Source organism: Scyliorhinus torazame, chromosome 3, assembly GCF_047496885.1.
Source record: "Scyliorhinus torazame isolate Kashiwa2021f chromosome 3, sScyTor2.1, whole genome shotgun sequence".
NCBI lineage: Eukaryota > Metazoa > Chordata > Chondrichthyes > Carcharhiniformes > Scyliorhinidae > Scyliorhinus > Scyliorhinus torazame.
Window position 1 is genome coordinate 190,758,904 of NC_092709.1, and position 23,414 is coordinate 190,782,317.

General features: G+C 47.8%; 1 protein-coding gene across 2 annotated transcripts in view; it reads left to right on the forward strand.

The window, feature by feature from the left end:
- Window positions 1-1,546: 1,546 nt before the first annotated feature.
- The window catches only part of slc30a9 (solute carrier family 30 member 9), a 201,548-nt gene continuing 179,680 nt past the window's right edge, over window positions 1,547-23,414 (forward strand). The window contains exons 1-2 of one of the 2 annotated variants that reach the window (XM_072496666.1): window positions 1,567-1,722; window positions 21,310-21,457. The gene's annotated coding sequence lies outside the window, so the exon portion shown is untranslated. Of the gene's footprint in view, window positions 1,723-21,309; window positions 21,458-23,414 lie in introns of both variants that reach the window. The other variant, XM_072496665.1, reaches the window with a different exon arrangement.

The following is a 23,414-nucleotide window of genomic DNA, read 5'->3' on the forward strand; positions in this document are numbered from 1 at the left end:
GTGGAGGAGGTGTTGTTGTTCATTCTTACTGATTGTGGTCTGTTGGTCAGAAAATCGAGGATCCAGTTGCAGAGTGGGGAGCCAAGTCCTAGGTTTTGGAGCTTTGATATGAGCTTGGCTGGGATTATGGTGTTGAAGGCAGAGCTGTAGTCAATAAATAGGAGTCTAATGTAGGAGTCCTTGTTTTCGAGATGCTCTAGGGATGAGTGCAGGGCCAGGGAAATGGTGTCTGATGTGGACCGGTTGCAGCGGTATGCGAATTGCAGTGGATCAAGGCGTTCTGGGAGTATGGAGGTGATGCGCTTCATGATCAACCTCTCGAAGCACTTCATTACGACTGAAGTCAGGGCCACTGGTCGGTAGTCATTGAGGCACGTTGCCCGGTTCTTCTTTGGTACCGGTATGATGGTAGTCTTCTTGAAGCAGGTGGGGACCTCAGAGTAGAGTAGGGACAGGTTAAATTTGGAATAAGTCCCATTCATCATGTCAACTCCAGTACTCACCGGTCTTTGTTAACTCCCGGTCAAGCAGTCCCTTGATTTTAAAATTCTCATCCTAGTTTTCAAACCTCTCCATGGCCTTGACTTTCCCCATTTCTGTAATCTCTTCCAGCCCCACAACTCTCTGAGATCTGTGCTTGTCTAATTCTGGCCGTGTGCATTCTCAATTGTAATTGCTCCACCATTGGTGACCATGTCTGTTGTGTTATGGTGCCTGCATGCCACTGTAATGTAAAGGTTCTAGGCACAGCAAGGGTTAACGTGGGACTGGAAAATAGCACTGCTATGTTGTATAGAGTCTCATGGTAATAGACTTTGCATGAAGTCTAGAGAAACTCAAGAAATAGCTTACCTGCTCGGCAGAAGCAGCACCATGCACGACAATATCTTGGATCAATAAACACTTATAAAGACTAGTAATACACGGTTTAAGTTTAAATATACAAGACCCAAGATTATAACAGAGACACCTCCACAGCAGTGAGACACATTATAATAATTATCTGGGCCCTACGCTCTGGAATACAATTCATACAGCTTTCTGTCTTTCTTCCTCCCTTTAAAAATACTGCTGGACCAATCTTTTAGTCATCTGATTTAATATCTCCTTATGTGGTTCAATGTCGTACTTCGTTTGATAATGCTAGCCGTTTCATTACTTAGAAGGCGCTGTATAAATATAAACTGTTTTTGTTTCTGTATAGTTCATAGATCAGAAGACGTCAATCCTCCCCCTGTGCCACAGGTAATTCGGTTAGTTCATTCCAGATCGATTGTCGGCAATTTCTATGATCTGCCCATCTATGAAATCCCTCCTCAAACACATGTATCTGGTCGCACATACTGGCCGTTGACACAACACCCGTCGCACCCCGAGCCGGGGAGGTTGTGACTTGACCAATATTTTCGTTGTCAGGCAACAATCACGAGAGCGCTCCGAACGCTGCAACCACCAGACCCTCCAATCAGATCTCACCACGCACTCGAGCAGCGCCCAACCCTCCACTGTGACGTTCCCCGCTGCGCTCCGCTGATTGGGCGGGAGGGGTGGTCCCGGTGCGACCTCGCGATGGTTGTGTTTTTCTCCTCCCCGTCGGGAAAGTTTGGGTGAGCTGAAGCTGCCCGGCAGCGATGGTAGGGGAGTGAGAGAGGGAGCGCGCGCCATGAACGGATTTAAGGTGGGACAAGCGGGCTTCATTTACCGGCACATGCACACAGGCAGGTGAGAGAGAGAGAGAGAGAGAGCGGGGCACAACCCTAAGCAATGCGCCATTAAATATTAAACGCGAGGCACGTCTCGGGATGAAATGTTGGGGGTTTGGAGCTGGTCACCTGGAGCCCGGGACTGACTGAAGCTGGTGGAGTTCCGCTCGTGCTCGGCGGTTCGAACCATTTGAATATTTGAATGAAACGGCCGGTGTGGCCCCAGTGCGGTGGCATTGACCTTTCTGTTTATTCAGGTTCAATGAACTGAGTGGGTGGAGGGCCGGGCAATGGTTTACTTACTTCCTTCTGGTCTAAATCGTAGAAGCACTCAGTAATATCTGCTCGTGTTATTGCTGCATTTAAAAAAAAAATCTCGTACAAATAACTGGACCCCACAGCCAGTACCATCCCCGTTTGAGTTCTGCCAAAATCCAAAGGAACATTCTGGAGAGCAATTGATAACAAACAGGGTTGCCAAGCCAGAAGGTTTGATCATGTGATACCGTATCACCTGATATGGGAAAAATATTGCATGTGCCTTTTTTTTAAAATTGGGCTTTGGGCCTGGGTACCATTGAATCATCCTGTTCGCATTACAGCCCTGGTTCAGATATGGCAGATAGAGCTGAATGCCAGGGGTGATGTGAGTGACAGCCCTTGACATCATGGCACCATTTGACTCTAGTACAGCAAAGCTGGGTCTGTGGGAATTGGGGGGAGGGAGAGAGACTCTCTGCTGGTTGGAGTCATACCTGGCACAAAGGAAGATGGTTGTGGGTGGTTGGAGGTCAATCATCTTGGCTCCAGGACATAACTGCAGGAGTACCTCAGGGTGGTGTCCTAGGCACACCCATCTTCAGCTGCTTCATCAATGACCTTCCTTTAAACATAAGCTCAGAAGTGGGGATGTTTGCTGATGATTGCATAATGTTCCACCAGTTGTGGCTCCTCTGATGTTGAAGCAGTCCATGCCTAAAATGCAGCAAAACTTGGACAGTATCCAGGATTAGATGTCAGGTGAAATTTGTGCTGCACAATTGTGAGGCAATGGCCATTTATAACAGGAGAGTATTTAACCATCTCCCCACAACATTTAATTGCATTTTTATTGCTAAATAACTCTCTCCGCATTGACAATTAACCACTGACCAGATACTTAATTTGGACCAGCTTGGTAAATAGTGTGGCTACAAGAGCAAGTCCGCTAATTCACCACCCGAGTTCCTGAAGCCTGTCTGCAAGTCCTGAGGGTGGTGGTATACTCTCCACTTGTCTGGATGAGTGTAGTTCCACATCTAGTGCAAAACAGCCCACTTGATTTGCACCCTTCCCTAGCTTAAACATTCCCTCCACCATTGATGCACCCTGGCTGCATTGTGTACTATCTACAAGATGCACTGCTGCACCTTGTAAAGATTCCTTCCAACAGGATCACCTAAACCAGTAAACTCTAACTGGAAGATCCAAGGGAAACTGCCACATGGGAAAAACATGACTTGCAAATTCACTTCTCAAGTCACTTGTCACCCTGACGTGGGAACTCTCGTAAACAACAGCACATGGACTTCCAAGGGTTCAAGAAAGTGGCTCACTACCCCTCATTAAATTGCACTGTAAACTGGTAATGCTGGTAACACTTCAATTTTTTACATTATTTCAACAGTAATAACTTGCTGACGGTTTGTATATAAGCAGATTCAAAAAGAACCTTCAAAAAGATATTGTATTTCTGTTTGTACTCAAAGGGGGAAAAAATCTGGGTTATGGAGAGCAGGTGAGTGGGGCTACTCATAAAGCACTTTCAGGGCCCTCACTGGCATTGTAGGCTGAATATCCTCTTCTTGTGCTTTATTCATTATATGCTAGCTGATGAAACTCAACTTCTCTTGATTTCTCGACTGTTTCCATGTTGCCAGATTGAATGTTTAATGTTCAATTATATATGAGCTGTAGTTTCTTCTAGTTCACCTTGCTTCCTGCCACTGGGCACTGTTGGGCTGACCCAATCTGTTTGCAACATCTTTTGAGCTGAGTTACTACCTGCATGTTCTCTCCATTATAAAGACCACTTGTAATACCGGCATACCATCCCCTGTACCTGTCCTACCTCAGCCTTGAAACTTTTCTCTGTGCCATTGGCATCTCCATTCTTGACTAATAAAATACTCTCTTGGAAGTGCCTCAATCTGCATAATTCTAAACTTAACAGATCAAAATGTCTGTTCTGTGTGCTATCCTGCACCAGGCCCCATTTAATGCCATCCTTGCTGGCCTACATTTATCCCATGTCTCCTAATTTCATCAGTTGTCCTTGTGTTTACATCTGAAAACCTCACCTCTCTCGTCTTCATAACCTTCTTCAGCTGAAATCCTTTAAATACCTCTTGTTTGAGTACACCTCTACATGAAGCCCTTTCAGACGGTTTTTCTACATCAGTACTTTTTAAAAAAAAAAAAAAAAAACATTTTTTTATTAAGGTTTTCATAAAAAATCAATAACAAAATGAAAAAAGAACCCAACAGGGTTAAGTACAAAACACAGTCTAGAAAAGCAACCCTCCATACCCCCCTCCCCCCTGTACATAAATCATAAATTAACATTAACACCCCGACTTAACACAACAGGTATGCACACCCCCTCAGACTCTTCAGTGTAAATAACAAAAACAGAAATAAAGTCCCCCCCCCCACACCCCCACACCCCCAAGTTGCTGCTGCCATCGACCAATGTCTACCGTTCTGCCAGGAAGTCTAAGAATGGTTGCCACTGCCTAAAGAACCCTTGTACCGACCCTCTCAAGGCGAATTTCACCCCCTCCAATTTAATGAACCCTGCCATATCGCTGATCCAGGATTCCACACTTGGGGGCCTCGCATCCTTCTACTGAAGAAGAATCCTTCGCTGGGCTACCAGGGACGCAAAGGCCAGAATACCGGCCTCTTTCTCCTCCTGCAATCCCGGCTCCTCTGCCACTCCAAATATTGCGAGCCGCCAGCCCGGTTTGACCCTGGATCATACCACCCTCGACACCCTCCTCGCTACGCCCTTCCAAATTTCCCCCAGCGCTGGGCATGCCCAGAACATATGGGTGTGATTTTGCTGGGCTCCCTGAGCACCTAACACACCTGTTTCCCCTCCCCAAAACAACCGGCTCATCCTTGTCCCGGTCATGTGTGCCCTGTGCAGCACCTTAAACTATATGAGGCTGAGCCTCGCGCATGAAGAGGAAGAGTTCACCCTCCCTCGGGTATCTGCCCACGTCCCTTCCTCAATCTCCTCTCCCAACTCCTCCTCCCACTTACCTTTCACCTCCACCACCGAGGCCTCCTCCTCCTCCTCCATCACCTGGTAAGTTTCCGAGATCTCTCCCCCCCCCCCCCCCCCCCCCCCCCCCACCCGAGAGCACCCTGTCCTGTACTGTGTGTGGCAGTAGCCGTGGGAATTCCACCACCTGCCGTATGGCAAACGCCCTCACTTGTAAGTACCTGAAGGTGTTCCCCAGGGGGAGCCCGTACTTCTCCTCCAGCTTACCCAGGCTCGCAAACTTCCCGTCCACAAACAGGTCCCCCAACCTTCGTATCCATGCCCTTCGTCACCCCGAAAACCCTCCACCTGTTCTCCCTGGGGCGAACCGGTGGTTCCCCCGTATTGGGGTCCACACCGAGGCCCCAACTCTTTTCCCCCCCCCCCCCCCCTATGCCGCCGCCTCTGCCCCCAAAATTTGAGGGCAGCCGCCACCACCGGGCTCGTGGTATACCTCCTTGGAGGGAGTGACAGCGGTGCTGTTGCCAGCGCCCCCAGACCCGTACCCCCACAAGACGCCGTCTCCAGCCTCTTCCATGCAGCCCCCTCTCCCTCCATCACCCACTTGCACACCATTGTTGCATTGGCGGCCCAGTAGTACCCACAGAGGCTGTGCAGCGCCAGTCCCCCCCCCCCCCCCCCCCATCTCTACTCCGCTCCAGGAACACCCTTCTCACCCTCGGGAGTCCCTCGCGCCCACACAAACCCCATTATACTCCTGTTAACCCGCCTAAAAAAAGCCTTCGGGATAAACACGGGGAGACACTGGAACAGGAACAAAAACCTTGGGAGCACCGTCATTTTGATTGACTGCACCCTACCCGCCAAGGACAGCGGCAACGCGTCCCACCTCTTGAACTCCTCCATTTGCTCCACCAGCCTTGTAAAATGAAGCCTACACAGGACCCCCCAGCTCCTGGCCACCTGGACCCCCAAATACCTGAAGCTCCTCTCCACCCTTTTTACTGAGAGCTCGCCTGGTCCCCTGGGTGAACCACGAACAGCTCGCTCTTCCCCATGTTGAGCTTGTACCCCGAAAAGTCCCCGAATTCCCTAAGAATCCTCATTACCTCCAGCATTTCCCCCACCACGTCCGCCATATAAAGCAGCAGATCGTCCGCATGGAGTGACACCCTATGCTCCACCCCGCACCAACCCCCTCCAGTTCCTTGACTCCCTCAGTGCCATAGCCAGGGGTTCAATCGCCAGTGCGAGGGGCAGGGGACACCCCTGTCTTGTCCCTCGGTGCAACCGAAAGTACTCGGACCTCCTCCTATTTGTGGCCACACTCGCCATCGGGACCTCATACAACAGCCTAACCCACCTGACAAACCCGAACCTCTTCACCTCCCACAGGTACCCCCACTCTACCGTATCGAAGGCTTTTCTCAGCGTCCATCGCCACCACTATCTCCGCCTCCCCCTCCCTCGCCGGCACCATGATAACGTTCAAAAGCCTCCGCACATTTGCGTTCTACTGCCTCCCCTTCACAAACCCCGTCTGGTCTTCATGGATGATCTGCGGCACTCAATCCTCGTGGCTAAGACCTTCGCCAGCACCTTGGCATCTACATTTAGCAAGGAAATCAGTCTGTAAGACCCACACTGCAGGGGATCCTTGTCCTGCTTCAGGATCAAGGAGATCAGTGCCTGGGACATCGTCGGGGGCAAGGCCCCCCCCCCCTTTGCCTCATTGAAGCCCCTGACTAGCAACGGGCCCAAAGGGTCTATATATTTTTTATAGAATTCGACCGGGAAACCGTCCGGCCCCGGTGTCTTCCCCGCCTGCATGCTTCCTATCCCTTTGGTCAGCTCCTCCAGCCCAATCAGGTTCCCCAGTCCCACCACCAGTCCCTCTTCCACCATTAGAAACCTCAATTGGTCCAGGAAGCGGCCCATCCCTCCCTCTTCCCGTGGGGGCTCGGATCGGTACAATTCCTCGTAAAAGTCCCTGAAGAGGGGGTTGGTGCGGGGTGGGGAGGAGCATAGGGTGTCGCTTTATGCGGACGACCTGCTGCTGTATGTGACGGACCCGGTGGGAGGAATGCCAGAGGTAATGAGGATGCTTAGGGAATTCGGGGACTTTTCGGGGTACAAGCTCAATATGGGGAAGAGCGAGCTGTTCGTAGTTCAGCTAGAGGACCAGGAGAGGGGGATTGGCGAGCTCCCACTAAAAAGGGCGGAGAGGAGTTTCAGATATTTGGGGGTCCAGGTGGCCAGGAGCTGGGGGGCCCTGCATAGGCTTAACTTTAAAAGGCTGGTGGAGCAAATGGAGGAGGAGTTCAAGAGGTGGGACACGTTGCCGCTGTACCTGGTGGGTAGGGTGCAGTGCCTCCCCATATTTATCCCGAAGGCTTTTTTCAGGCGGGTTAACAGGAGTAGAATGGGGGTTTGTGTGGGCGCGAGGGACTCAGAGGGTGAGAAGGGTGTTCCTGGAGCGGAGTAGAGGTAGGGGGGAGCTGGCGCTGCCCAACCTCTGTGGGTACTACTGGGCCGCCAATGCGACAATGGTGCGCAAGTGGGTGATGGAAGGGGAGGGGGCTGCATGGAAGAGGCTGGAGACGGCGTCCTGTGTGGGTACGAGTCTGGGGGCGCTGGCAATGGCACCGCTGCCGCTCCCTCCAAGGAGGTATACCACGAGCCCGGTGATGGTGGCGGCCCTCAAAATTTGGGGGCAGTGGAGGCGGCATAGGGGGGAAGTTAGGGCCTCGGCGTGGACCCCATTACGGGGGAACCACCGGTTCGCCCCAGGAAGAACAGGTGGAGGGTTCTCGGGGTGGCACAGGGCAGGCATACGAAAGTTGGGGGACCTGTTTGTGGACAGGAAGTTCGCGAGCTTGGGTGAGCTGGAGGAGAAGTACGGGCTCCCCCCGGGGAACACCTTCAGGTACTTACAGGTAAGGGCGTTTGCCAGATGGCAGGTGGTGGAATTCCCACGGCTACTGCCACACACAGTACAGGACAGGGTCCTCTCGGGGGGGGGGGGGGGGGGGGGGGCGGAGAGATCTCGGAAACTTACCAGGTGATGCAGGAGGAGGAGGAGGAGGCCTCGGTGGTGGAGTTGAAAGGTAAGTGGGAGGAGGAGTTGGGAGAGGAGATCGAAGAGGGGACGTGGGCAGATGCCCTAGGGAGGGTGAACTCTTCCTCTTCATGCGCGAGGCTCAGCCTCATACAGTTTAAGGTGCTGCACAGGGCACACATGACCGGGACAAGGATGAGCAGGTTCTTTGGCGGTGAGGACAGGTGTGTTAGGTGCTCAGGGAGCCCAGCAAATCACACCCATATGTTCTGGGCATGCCCAGCGCTGGAGGAATTTTGGAAGAGCGTAACGAGGATGGTGTCGAGGGTGGTAGGATCCAGGGTCAAACCGGGCTGGGGGCTCACAATATTTGGGGTGGCAGAGGAGCCGTGAGTGCAGGAGGCGAAAGAGGCCGGAATTCTGGCCTTTGCGTCCCTGGTAGCCCGGCGAAGGATTCTCCTTCAGTGGAAAGATACGAGGCCCCCAAGCATGGAATTCTGGATCAGCGATATGGCAGGGTTCATTAAATTGGAGAGGGTGAAATTCGCCTCGAGAGGGTCGGTACAAGGGTTCTTTAGGCGGTGGCAACCGTTCTTAGACTTTCTGGCAGAACGCTAGACATTGGTCAATGGCAGCAGCAGCTTGTGGGGGTGTTTACTTTATTTTTGTTTATGTTATTTACACTGGAAGGGTCTGAGGGGTGCATACACCTGTTGTCTTAAGTCGGGGTGTTAATGTTAATTTATTATTTAGGTACTGGGGAAGGGGTTTGGGGGGTTGCTTTTTTAGATTGTGTTTTGTACTTAACCCTGTTGGGTTCTTTTTTCTTTCTCATTTTGTTATTGATATTTTATGAAAACCTGAAATAAAAATTATTTTCAAAAAAAAAGAAAGTGGCAATGCAGGTGGATGAGCTGGTCAAGAAGGCATACGGCATACTTGCCTTCATCGGCAGGGTCATTGAGCACAAGAATTGGCAGGTCATGTTACAGTTGTATAAAACTTTGCGTGCAGTTCTGGCCGCCACACTTCCAGAAGGATGTGGATGCTTTGGAGAGAGTGCAAAGAAAGTTTACCAGGATGTTGCCTGGTCTGGAGGGTGTTAGCTATGAGGAGAGGTTGAATAAACTTGGATTGTTTTCGTTGGAAAGACGGAGGCTGAGGGGAGAACCGATTTGAGATCTACAGAATTACAAGAGGTTTAGACGGTGAATAGTCAGAAGCTTTTTCCCAGGGGTGGTAGACTCAATTACAAGAGGCATAGGTTCAAGGTAAGAGGGGGAAAGTTTTTCACGCAGAGGGTGGTGGGTGCCTGGAACGCATTTCCAGTGGAGGTGATGAAGGCAGGCATGATAGCAACTTTTAAGATGTATCTTGATAGACACATGAATGGGGGGATACAGATCATTTGGGGAATAAGTAGTAGGTCTAAATAAGGAATCTGGATCGGCGCAAGCTTGGTGGACCGAAGGGCCTGTTCCTGTGTTGCAACGTTCTTTGTGAGGTGGATTGGCCATGCTAAATTGCCCACTAGTGTTCAAAGGTTAGGTGGGGTTATGGGGATAGGACAGGGGAGTGGGCCTATGTGGGGTGCTCTTTTGGAGAATCGGTGCAGGCTTAATGGGCCTCCTTTTGCACTGTAGGCATTCTATGAAAAGCACGCAACGCCCTCTGTGGGCAGCACGGTAGTACAGTGGTTAGCACTTGCTTCACAGCACCAGGGACCAGGGTTCGATTCCCGGCTTGTGTTACTGTCTGTGTGGAGTCTGCATGTGACGAGGATAGCTCCAAAACAATATCAATGATTTGGTTGAGTGAGCAGAAAAGTGAATGGAATTAATTCAGATAAGTATGAGGTGATGCATTGGGCAGGCGCCCAAAGCAAGGGAATACTCAATAAATGGAAGGATATTGAGAGGGGTTGAGGAAGTGAGACCTTAAGAGTGCATGTCCACAGGTCCCTGAAGGTGTCAGGACAGGTGGATGTGGTGCTAAAGAAAACATATGGAATGCTTTTCTTTATTTGATGAGGTATAGAATACAAAAGTAGGGATGTAATGTTGGAACTATATAAATGCTGATGATTGGGCCACAGCTGAAGTTTTGTGTACAGCTCTGGTCATCACATTACAGGAAGGACATAATTTGCTCTGGAGTGACTGCAGGGGATATTTACAAGAATGTTGATAATTGCAGCTATGAGGAGAGATTGGATAGGCTAGGGGCTTGGCACAGAGGAGACCTGAGGGGTGACCTAATTGAGGTGTACAAAATTGATGAGCCTGGATAGGGAAAACAGGAAAGACTTGTTTCCCACAGCTGATGGGTCAGTTAGCATGGGACATAGATTTACGGGATTGAAAGAAGGATTCTAGGGGACATGAGGAAATGTGTTTTCACCCAGACGATGATAGGTGTCTGGAATTCGCTGCTGAAATTGGTGGTTTTGAGGTTGACAAGCTCAACTCATTTAAAAGGTACCTGGAACTGCACCTGAAAGGCTGTAACCTGCAAGGCTCCAGACCAGGTGCTGGAAAGTGGGATTAGAAAGAGTGTTTGTTATTTTGTTTTCTCTTGTAGGTGGCATAGAAATGAAGGGCTGAATGGCTTCTTTCTGCAGTGTAATAGATGTGGGAGAATGAGTGGATGTGGTGTATTTGGATTTTCAGAAAGCTTTTCATAAATCTCACATAGGAAAGCAGGCAAATGCAGTATAATATGCATAAGTGTGACATTATCCACTTGGTAGAAAAAACAATGTGGTAGAAAAAACAGAATGCCAGAGTATTATTTAAATTGTATTAGATTGGGAAATGTTGATGTATAAAGGGACCTGGGTGTCCTTTTATACCAATTACTGAAAGCAAGCATGCAGGCGTAGCTAGCAGTTAGGAATGGTACATTGGTCTTCAATGCAAGAGCATTTGAGTACAGGAACAAGGATGGTTTACAGCTGTTGTAGAGGGCCTTGGTGAGACCACACCTGGAGTTGATATCCTTAAGAGAGTGGATAGTGAAAGTGCAACAAAGGATCACCAGACTGATTTTCTGGGATGGCAAGATTGTCAACAAGGGGTCACAGTCTCAGGATAATTTTGAACTAAGATGAGTTGGAGGGTAATGAACGGTGGCATTGTCTATCGCAGAAGGCTATGGAGACCAAGTCACTGAATATATTTAAGAAGGAAATACATTTCTAGACTCTAAAGGTGTCAGGCTGTGGGGATCAGTTATATGAGGATCAGCATGGCAAAGCAAGCTTGAGGGATCGAATGGCCTGCTCCCATTTTCAATGTAACTTTACTATGGTTCTAATAATTGAAATTTTGAAGGTTGGAGAGTCCAGATTGGTAAACATTATTTTTTGTTGTTGGAGGTGATTTGGCAATTAAGACTTATCTTGTGATTTAAAACGGACAATCCTTGACCTGTTCTGGTACATTTAATGTACTGTACACAAAGGGCAAGTACGATTCACATCATTGAATATATTTGAACAGCTAGTCAGACGATCAGATACTATGATGGCCATCTAGGCATTGGCAGACAGCATCTTCCAATTTACATTTAAGTGTATATGTGTGGTCACTGGAAGCTGCTGTCAGATTGACTCTGCAAAAATGGCGAGTGCTCTTGGCTTCAATCAAACTTCAGTGTTTGTTTTAGCACAAAGTCCACACATTGTTGCAAAATATACTTTTGGACTAAATGATTGTGTCAAAGTAATAATTGAGATCTGTTTGGGTTCTGCTCAGATCACTCTGCTCCTGACCTCATTATTACAGCCCTTGTTCAAACGGACAAAAGAGCTGACCTCCAGAAGTAACGTTAGAAAGTGGCCCTGAACATCAAAGCAGTATTTGACTGGGCATGGCATCAAGGAGCCTTAGCAAAACTGGAGTTGATGGGAATTGGGGGGGGAAACTCTTGCTGGTTGGTGTCATGCCTACCACAAAGGAAGATGTTGCAGTTGTTGGAAGGTTGGTCATCAGTTCCAGGGCGTCACGGCAGGCATCCATCAGGGTGCCATCCTAAGCCACTATCTTTAGCTGCTTCATCAAAAACCTTCCTTCTATGATCAGGTTAGAAATAGGGATGTTTGCTCATGTTCTCCATTTATGACTCCTCCGATACTAAAGCAGTCCATCAGCAAATGTTGCAAGACCTGGGCAATATTCAGCTTGGGCTGATGAGTGTCAGACAGTGAACATCTCCAACAAGAGATGATCTAACTATTGCCCCTTGAAATTCACTGGCATTACCATAGTCGAGTCTCCTATCAACAACCTGGAGGTTACCATTGACCTGAAACTGAACTGGGCTAGCCATATAAATTCTATGGCTGTAAGAGCTAGGAATTCTGTGGCATATAACTCGCCTCCTGACTCTCCAAAGCCTGTCCACAACGCACAAATCAAGAATTGAAACACTCCACTAGCCTGGATGTTGCAGCTCCAACAACATAAAAAAAAAATCTATATTTTTTCCATTGAGGGCAATTTAGTGTGTCCGATCCACCTAGCCTGCACATCTTTGGGTTGTGGGGTGAGACCCATGCAGACAATGGGAGAATGTGCAAACTCCACACGGACAGTGAACTGGGGTCGGAATCAAACCCAGGTCTCGGCGCTGTGAGGCAGCGCCACCATGCTGCCCCCTCTCCAACAACACTCTTAAGCTCGGTGCCATCCAGGATAAAGCAGCCTGCTTGTTTGGCACCACATCTACAAACGCTCACTCACTTCACCATTGATGCACCGTGGCAGCAGTGTCTACCTTCTACAAGGTGCACTGCAGGAACTCACCATTTGTCCTTCACTCTGTACAAATCCATGACCACTATCATCTAGAAGGACAAGGGCAGCAGATGTATGGGAACACCACCATCTGCAAGTTTCCCTCCATGCCATAAACCATCCTAACTTGGAAATATGTCACTATTTTATCACTGTAGCTGGGCCAAAATCCTGTAACTTCCTCGCAGAACTATGGGCGTACCAAAACCACATGGCCTGCAGTTGTTCATTAAGGCAGCTCATTGCCATATTCTCGAGGGCAATTAAGGAAATTCATTAAATGCTGACCTAGCCAACGACATGTCCCATGAGTGAACAAAATACCTAGAATAGGAGCAGCCAGTGATAAATTGTGTTTATCACAGTTTGATTTAGCTGTTTCATAGAAGACCCTCTCAAAGACCCAATCTCTCACCCTATCCCCCTAATCTCACCAAGGGGAAATTTAGCATGGCCAATCCACCTAACCTGCACACCTTTGGACTGTGGAAGGAAACCGGAGCACCCAGAGAAAACCCACGCAGACACTGTAAGCAGTCATTCGAGGTCGGAATCGAACCCGGATCTCTGGTGCTGAGGCAACAGTGCTAACCACTGTGCTTCCATGTTGCCTGTTGGGCAATTGATATTCCAGTTGCACAGTGGACTTTCTAGTGGTTCCATTTGCCAGAGAAAAGAAAATTGACTAGTCCATTCTTGCTGTATTTTGAGCCTTGATCCCATTCTATTCATATGACCCAGTTCTCACTTTGTCCATCTGCTGAACTATCTGAAGCTGTATTACATTCTTCACCTAATTTCTCTTCCTTTTTTCAAGTTCCATTTACTACAGCTGTTCTTTTCTGAGCCATGGCTTGAATTTACTTGTCTTTTCTGTTTTGAGTTGCTAACACACCTGCGTTTCTGCAAGTCTTGTTTTGAATCACTCTTAGAATGCAGGACCAAGGCTTCAGGCAGGGTTGTGGATATTTTAAGTATTTTAACAATTTTAAAAATATTTAAGTTTTCCTAATTAGAATTGGAAAATACTTTAAAATAAAACAAGTAACTTAATGAAAAAATATTTATCCTAAAATAACTGCAGAATGTACATCTTAAGGTAATGCAAATGTCATGTCATATGTAAAAGTGAAGTTCAAACTCTTTTTATAAATAATACCAGCCTCCTTTTTCATTCCTTCTGTATTCCAAACAGTGAGCCAGTAGAAAGGGGTTGTTGGTTGACGAATCAGTGCCACACTTTTGTAGTCCCATTCCTGACCTATGTTTTGTTCCAGCATGTCTGGAGGTATTTTATTTTACTGTTGAGCCGTCTGTTGTATTGTTACTCTTTGATACAATAATGGTAATCAAAAGATGTCTGTTCAGATGTCTATTTCCAATTATTGGGTAACTTGATTAGTTTTCATAGGGTATCCATTAGTATAGCTTTTATCATAATACTGAATAATCTATTTCAAAGTATGTTAAGTTGGCTAATTCTTGAGGCACAATTTTCCTTTTTAAATCCTGCGGTATGTGTATGGTAGAAGATTACTTTTAAAAGTTGCAGGTTGCTGTTTTAAGTCTCACCAGGCTGAAGTGAAATGGCTATCATATCAGGAAACGATTGACAGGTTGAGTGAGTCTCCTTGCTCATGGGGGGGGAGGCTTGAGGGGTGAAGTAATAGGAGTGTTTTTAAATTCTGAAAGGGAAGAGAGAATGTTTTCTCTTGTAGGTAACAGCATAACTAGAGACCAGAACCATGATGTGGAGAGACTGGCGTTGGACTGGGGTGAACACAGTAAGAAGTCTTGCAACACCAGGTTAAAGTCCAACAGGTTTGTTTGGAGTCACTAGCTTTCGGAGCGCAGCTCCATCATGGGAGTCTGATGAAGGAGCTACGCTCCGAAAGCTAGTGACTCCAAACAAACCTGTTGGACTTTAACCTGGTGTTTGTTATAAGACTTCTTACTGTAGACACCAGAGACCATCGATATAAGATTGGTATCAAGAATTTTGTAGGAAACGTGGAAGAAATTTTACCCAAAATGTGTTGAATATGGAAAGATCTACCACACAGTTTTTGAAGCGAATAGTGTAGTAGTCTAGCTGTATTTAATGGGATGCTAGAGAAGCCTGTAAGGGAGAAGGAAATGGATGGTTACAATGTTAGATTTAGGTGAGGAAAGATGAGAAGGCTCATTGATTATCTATGCTAGCCTGGACTGTTCAGGCTGAATGGGCTGTTTGTGTGCTGAATATAGCATGTAATTCTGTAACATGTCCCACGGGCTGTATTTTTGTATGCAAGGAATTAAATAGGTTTAGTTAGCACTGCTGCCTCACAGCACCACAAACCCGGGTTTAGTTCTGGCCTTGGGTGACTGTCTGTGTGGAGTTTGAACATTCTCCAAATGTCTGTGTGGGTTTCCTCCAGGTGCTCATATTTCCTCCTCCAGTTCAAAAATGTGCAGGTTAGCCCATGCTAAATTGCCCCTCAGTGTCCAAAGTTTAGATGGGGTTACTGGTATAGGGTGGGTGTGTGGGCCTAGGTAGGGTGCTCTTTCTTTATTGAAAAATATTTTTATTGACACTTCGCACTTAATATTCAAACTTTGCAGAGCAATACAGAAATAACAATAATAATCAACACAGTAACAACATCAACACAAATACTGCAGGCTGTCCCCATGTCTGTGACTGGTCCCAGTTCTATCTTTTCCCTACTCTCTTTACATTAGTGTGTATCTTAGTTTTTTTTGAAGTGTTCTTTTCGGGACTCTTAATGTCTAGTGATACAACATTTAGTGATACGAGTTATACACAACTTTACAAGTATTTAGAACTATTGCCAGGGCTCTTTATATCGTTCAGAATTTATAATTACAATTCATTTGTTTTGATGGGGAGGGTAGCCCTGTTTCTCCCCTTGAGTTCTCGGGGAGGTTAGACAGGTCCATCCTCCTGGTTTGGCCCATGTGGGAGGGGTCTATCTCCCCTCATACGAATGGCCCCGCTCCCCATTCCTTCTCTGCTATATATGGGCTCGCTTTCATCCAGGTGGTATTCCCTGCCCCCTTTCTACCCCCCCTGCCCTTTTCCTAACAACAACAACCCCCCCCCCCCCCCCCCCCCCCCCCCCAAAGCTGGTTGCGAACAAGTCTGTAAAGAGGATTGTGAAGTTCTTCCACTTGTTGTGGAATCTCTCCTCGGGTCCCCTTACTGCAAATTTTATTTTTTCTGCTTGCAGGAACTTGGCCAGGTCTGAGAGCCACTCCTGAGGATTTGGGTGGTGCTGTTGACTTCCAGCCTAGCAGAAGTCTCTGCTTGGCAATCAGTGAGGCAAAGGCCAAGCCGTCCGCTCCCCTCCCTGTCCAGAACTCGGGATGCTCGACCACCCCAAAGACCGGCACAGATGGGCACAACTTCACTTCGATCCCCATCACCCTGGTCATGGCCTCAAAAAAAGCTGCCTAGAACTCGGAGTCTGGGGTCGGACCAGAACATGTGGGTGTGGTTGACCGGGGTCCCCTGATACCGCTTCCACTTTGTCCTCCACCTCCGTAAAGAACCGGCTCATGCTTGTCTTACTGAGGTGTGCTCTGTGCACCGCCTTGAGCTGTATCAGGCTTAGCCCGGCGCAATAGGAGGTGGAGCTGATCCGGTGCAGTGCCTCAATCCAGGGTGCTCCCCCTATCTCCATGACCAGCCCCCCTCCCATTTACGTCTGGCCTCGTCCAGTGGGTCCTGAACTTTTCCATGAGTTGTCCATGGATGCCGCCACATCTACATTGCCATGTCCCCCTAGCCAGTCCATCCCTCAATTGTGTCCAGAAATGTGTGTCCAATTCTGGGAAGGGTTTTGTCTCCTTGTGGCGACTCGCGTCGCTGCAGTTACCTAAGTTCATTCCCTTTGTGGTATTGGAGTCTCTCTGAGGTCCCCAGGGTTACCGTCTATCGTCCGCATGCATGTCCTTCACTCACGGTGCCACTCTGTCCTCCCTCCATTTCCCAAATGTGGTGTCTTTCTTCGCTGATATTAACCTATGGGTGTTGCAGAAGGGGGCCTCTATAGGCATCTTGCCAAGCTTGAAATGATGCCTGAACTAGTTCCATGTCCTCAGTGTGGCCACCACCACTGGGCTCCCAGTGTGTGTTTTGTTGGGGGTTTGTGTGGGTGGGTTGGGGGTTTGTGTGCGTGGGTGGGGTGTGTGGGGGGGTGTGGGTGTGTGGGGGGGTGTGGGTGTGGGGGGGTGTGGGTGTGTGTGTGGGGGGGGTGTGTGTGTGGGGGGGGTGTGTGTGTGGGGGGTGTGTGTGTGTGGGGGGTGTGTGTGTGGGGGGTGTGTGTGTGTGGGGGGGGTGTGTGTGTGGGGGGGTGTGTGTGTGGGGGGGGTGTGTGTGGGGGGGGTGTGTGTGTGGGGGGGGGTGTGTGTGTGGGGGGGGTGTGTGTGTGGGGGGGGTGTGTGTGTGGGGGGGGTGTGTGTGTGGGGGGGTGTGTGTGTGGGGGGGGTGTGTGTGTGGGGGGGGTGTGTGTGTGGGGGGTGTGTGTGTGTGGGGGGTGTGTGTGTGTGGGGGGGGTGTGTGTGTGGGGGGGGTGTGTGTGTGTGGGGGTGTGTGTGTGTGTGGGGGTGTGTGTGTGGGGGTGTGTGTGTGTGGGGGTGTGTGTGTGTGGGGGTGTGTGTGTGTGGGGGTGTGTGTGTGGGGGGGTGTGTGTGTGTGGGGGGGTGTGTGTGTGTGGGGGGGTGTGTGTGTGTGGGGGGGTGTGTGTGTGTGGGGGGGGGTGTGTGTGTGGGGGGGGGTGTGTGTGTGGGGGTGTGTGTGTGTGGGGGTGGGGTGTGTGTGTGGGGGGTGGGGGGGGGTGTGTGTGGGGGTGGGGGGGGGGTGTGTGTGGGGGTGGGGGGGGGTGTGTGTGGGGGTGGGGGGGGTGTGTGTGGGGGTGGGGGGGGTGTGTGGGGGGGGTGTGGGGGTGTGGGGGTGGTGTGTGGGGGTGGGGGGTGGTGTGTGGGGGTGGGGGGGGTGGTGTGTGGGGGTGGGGGGGTGGTGTGGGGGGGTGGGGGGGTGGTGTGTGGGGGTGGGGGGGTGGTGTGGGGGGGGTGGGGGGGTGGTGTGGGGGGGTGGGGGGGTGTGTGTGGGGGTGGGGGGGTGTGTGTGGGGGTGGGGGGGTGTGTGTGGGGGTGGGGGGGTGTGTGTGGGGGTGGGGGGGTGTGTGTGGGGGTGGGGGGGGTGTGTGTGTGGGGGTGTGTGGGGGTGGGGGGTGTGTGTGTGTGGGGGTGTGTGGGGGTGGGGGTGGGGGTGGGTGGGGGTGGGTGGGGGTGGGGGGGGGTGTGTGGGGGTGTGGGTGGGGGGGTGGAGTGTGTGTGGGTGGGTGTGTCTGTTGTTTGCTCTAAAATATGAGAAGTATTTCACAGAGATAATGTAATCATGTGGTTTAATAAACATAACTGGAATAACTAAAAGACACGATTGAGTCTTTTCTTCCTAGCCATAAACCATTTAACTTCTTCCTCGTGTTTTCCATTATAAGAAGCCTTGGATGAATTTGTGTTATCTGCTTTGAATATTTCGCGTAATTCTTGGTCAAAACTATTGCCAGTTAGTTCCTTCCACGTTTAAAAAAAATCTAAACTGATGCTGTTCGATAATGTTTGGAGTGAAAACCTCAGCTTCTTAAGAGTTTTGATTGGATTTTGCTGCATATGAAGAGATGAACTACATTGCTAACTTGCCCTTTTGCCAAATAATGATCCTAAATCTTTTTTACTTTGATTAATATTGGTCATTATTCTGGTGTGATTTTCTTATCCCAACGTTTAGTTGAGGTATTCTTTTTAATTCCATTCGTGGTGATAACCGTTCTCTTTGTTGGCTCAAGTTAGTAACAATAGTTTGCACTTAATGTAGCAAAACAACAAAGGTGTTTCACAAATATAGATGGAGGGGGGAATGGGTATTCAAGGCTTGAGGGAATAAGATTTGGTTGACGGGATAGGTTTTGGGTTGTATTCTGAATGGGGAGAGATGGAACAAAGCTGGTTTAAGGGAAAGTTTTAAAGTTCTGGGTCCTGATGGATGTCAGCTGTACTGCTGGGGGAGGTGGGTGGGAGAAGGAAGCACACAATAATTCTGAATTGAAAAAGCAGAGGATGCAAACTTGGTTATGGGGCTGAAGAGATTTATTGGGTGGAGTGGTGTGAAGCTATGGAGTGAGAAATTGAAACAAATGTGTGTTCGTCGCAATTTTGGGGGACAGGGAACTATTGGAGATTGGCACAGCAGGTGTAGTAAATAAGCTGTACTTGCTACAGTGTAGGACACTGTTTTACAAACTTTTTTTCCCAGTAACCCACTTTTACAAAATCGCTGAAACTCTGGACCCACACCACATTAACAAAAATTCGACATAGTTATTTTAAAAAATGGTTGGCACTTCTGTATTATTAAATGTATAACAAATAAGTATATATTTTCTATTTTATTTTATTTGGAGATCTAAGTAAAAAATTATACAGGCCTGAGGAAAGAGTTGGCCCAAGTGGACTGGGCACACATAATTGAGGGCATGACTGTTAGAAACAAATGGGAGATGTTCAGGGAGATATTAAAGACCTCGCAATTAAAGTTTATTCCTGAGAGGAAGAGGATTGTAAAAGGGAGAAAAAAGTTCCATAATGAAACGAGGAAGCCAAGAGGACATAAAGGCAAAATCTAGGGCATACCATACTGCAAAAGCTAGTATACTGGAGGATTGGGAGGACTTTAGGGGTCAGCAGAAAACTACTAAAAATAGAATCAAAAAAGCTAAGATGAACTATGAAAGGAAACTAGCAGAAAACATAAACACTGATGCCAAGAGCTTTTATAAGTATATAAAGAGGCAGAGACTAGCTAAAGTAAATGTTGGCCCTTTAGAGGACGATACTGGTGAGATAATAGGGAACGCACAGATGGCAGAGGCACTGAACCAATATTTTGCCTCTGTCTTCACGGTAAAGGATAATAACATTTTCCAAGAACTGCAGTTAATGCAGAGGAACTTGGTGCAATAACCATCAGTAGGTATTGAATAAACTAATGGGACTAAAGGCAGATAAGTCTCTGGGACCTGATGGCCTGCACCCTAGAGTATTAAAGGAGGTGGCAGCAGAGACAGTAGATGTATTTGTTATGATATTTCAAAATTATCTGCATTCTGAAAATGTTCCGGTGGATTGGAAACATGCTAATGTAATTCCCCTGTTTAAAAAGGGAGAGAGGCAAAAAGTAGGAAACTATAGACCGGTTAGCTTGACCTCTGTGGTGGGGAAATTGCTGGAATCCATCATTTAGGAGGAGATGACTGAACATTTGAAAAGACAAAACTCAATCCACCCTTGTCAGCATGGTTTTATGAAGGGTAAGCCATGCTTGGCAAACCTGCTTGAGGTCTTTGAGGACGTAACCAAGGTCGGTAATGAAAAACCTGCGGATGTGGTATATCTAGACTTCCAGAAGGCACTTGACAAGGTGCTGCAGGGTTCAGTCCTCAGACCTTAACTGTTTATAATCTATATAGCAGAGACAGCGTATAACATAGCACAAATTGTGGATGATACTAAAATAGGTGGGAAAGCAGGCAGTGAGAGATACAGATTTTACAGATGGATATAGATAGGCGAGGAGATTGGGCCAATATTTGGCAGATGGAGTTTAATGTGGATAAGTGTGAGGTTATCCATTTTGGCCAAAATATGGGCATTATTATCTAAATGGAAAGCAGATTCACAATGTGTTTGGGCAGAATCGTAGAAAGTCTATGTAGGTACAAAATGTAATAAGGAAGGCAAATGGAATGTTAGAATTTATTGCAAAAGGACAGGAGATAAGTAGAGAAGTGTTGTTGCAATTGTAAAGGGTGTTGGTGAGACCACATCTGGTGAGAATCTGGAGTATTGTGTCATGTTTTGGTCTCCTTATTTGAGGAAGGCTGTGGTGACATTGGAAGCAGTTCACAGGAGGTTCACCAGATTGATTCTGGTGATGAAGGAGTTGACCTATGAGGAGAGATTAAACAGTTTGGTCTTATACTCGCTGGAGTTTAGAAGAATGAGAGGGTATGTGATTGAGATATGTAAAATACTAAAAAGGGATTGATAAAGTAAATGTAGGCCAAATGTTCCCCCTTCTAGAACAAGAGGTCACAGATATAGGTTGAGAGGCGGTAAATTTAAAACTTGAAATGAGGAGGCACTGCTACTCGCAGAGAGTGATGAATTTGTTGAACTTGCTGCCCCATAGTGCGGTGGAGTCCGAATCATTAAATGGTTTCAAGAGGGAGATAAATATATTTCTGATTTTTTTAAATGGGTTGAAGGGATATGGGGAACAGGTAGGAAGGTGGCTTTGAGACCAGGAAGAGATCAGCCATGATCTGATTGAATGGCGGAGCAGGCTCGAAGGGCTGAATTGTCTACTTCTGCTCCTAATTGCTATGTAAATAACTTGTCATACAATTCTCTGAACAGATGCATTTTTCCTCTGACTGGGATGGATGGAGTTCCCACACCCGTCCCGCCAGATTCAAGTTCAGAACGGGGCAAATATGAATCGGCTTCATAACAATAGCCCAATTGAAAAGTGCAAGATCCCTACAGGATACGCAGGAATTATCTGGTAAATGTTGTTTATGGGAGTCCTCTGGCTACGAGTTCCTGCTTGGGGTACTTGTGTAAACATATTCCAGTATGCAGTCATTTAGTTTTGGATGGGATGTGAAGGCTTGACAAAAAAGAGCATGAGGCGCTACTGAAAACTACCTCTGTGCAGAAGGAGTATCTTCAGGAAAGCAATTTAAAGATTTTTCTTTTAAACACAGTTTTAGTTGTAAGTGCTGGCGAACTTGGCTGATTGTCTGCTGCAGAAACGAGAGTCACTGGAGGTTGTGTCGGTTGCAGGGACCAACCGTGACCCAGGAAAGCAAGAAAGTCCATGGCACTGGCTTCTACATCAGCATGTGTTTATACACTGTACTGCAGTGAGAATTTATCCAGGGAGAAAACTGATAAAATGGTCAGGCAATCTTTGGGGATCATTTGGGGGCAGCACTGTAGCACAAGTGGATAGCACAGTTGCTTCACAGCTCCAGGATCCCAGGTTCGATTCCCCGCTGAGTCACTGTCTGTGCGGAGTCTGCACGTTCTCCCCGTGTCTGTGTGGGTTTCCTCCCACAGTCCAAAGACGTGCAGGTCAGGTGGATTGGCCGTGATAAATTGCCCTTCGTGACCAAAAAGGTTAGGAGGGGTTACGGGGATAGGGTGGAAGTGAGGGCTTAAGTGGGTCGGTGCAGACTCGATGGGCCGAATGGCCGCCTTCTGCACTGTATGTTCTATGAATTTCTGATGACCCATTTTACACCATCCCATGACCCACCCATAGGCCGCAACCCCTACTTTGAAAAACGCTGGTGTAGGATGTGGTGTCACTAAGTATATGGCTTGAGACAGAGTATTGCAGTAAGGAAGTGTAAGTGAGTTTGAGGGTAAAGTAGAAAAAGGTTGGGGCATTAATGCACATGAAATCTGTTCCATAATTTTATTTACAAAGCAGTTTCAAATCCATGACCGTTTTTAAAATTTGGTATTCTCGCTTTCCTAATTGGTTAATATTGTGATCTCTTACAAATGGCATGTTTTTCCAACTGGAAATTAATTTTCATGATTTTGGTACAATTTTCTATTTTTACATTTACGTCCTTGTTAATGTTATGATCACCACACAAAACTAGGTAAACAATTATCAGCATGTTTGGAAGAAAATACATATTTATGTTTGCTAGAACCTTTCTGCCCTTTTTAAATAGCTTCTATATAGCTCATCTAATTGTTTTTAAGAATTGTTCCACCTTTAACTATAACACAAGTGGTGGCTATAAATTCCCTTTTAAACGTAGAACATACAGTGCAGAAGGAGGCCATTCGGCCCATCGAGTCTGCACCGCCCCACTTATGCCCTTACTTCCACCCCATCCCCATAACCTAATAACCCCTCCTAACCTTTTTGGACACCAAGGGCAATTTAGCATGGCCAATCCACCTAACCTGCACGTCTTTGGACTGTGGGAGGAAACCAGAACACCCGGAGGAAATCCACGCAGACACGGCGAGAACGTGCAGACTCCACACAGACAGTAACCCAGCAGGGAATCGAAACTGGGACCCTGGCGCTGTGAAGCCACAGTGCTAGCCATGTGTGCTACCGTGCTGCTCCGTGTGCTACTGTGCTGCCCTGATAAAGTTTCCTGATCATCTGATATAATGATCTTAAGGGTAGGTAGGAGAGGTTTTTTGCCTTTATTCGCTAAGTTTCTTTCCACAGATTCCCTGCTGATAACAGGATAAATAAGGTGGTGATAAAATAAGAAATAGGAGCAGACGTATAATATATGGCCTGTTCAGCTACTTCCACCATTCATGGAAACCATAGTTGATCTTTCGTTTCAATACCACTTTTTTCACCTACTCCCCTATAGGGACACGTCCACTGTCCCTGGCTCCTTCACGTGCAAGAAGTGTGTCCAGTTGCAGCTCCTGTTAGACCGCTTGACGGCTCTGGAGCTACGGATGGACTCACT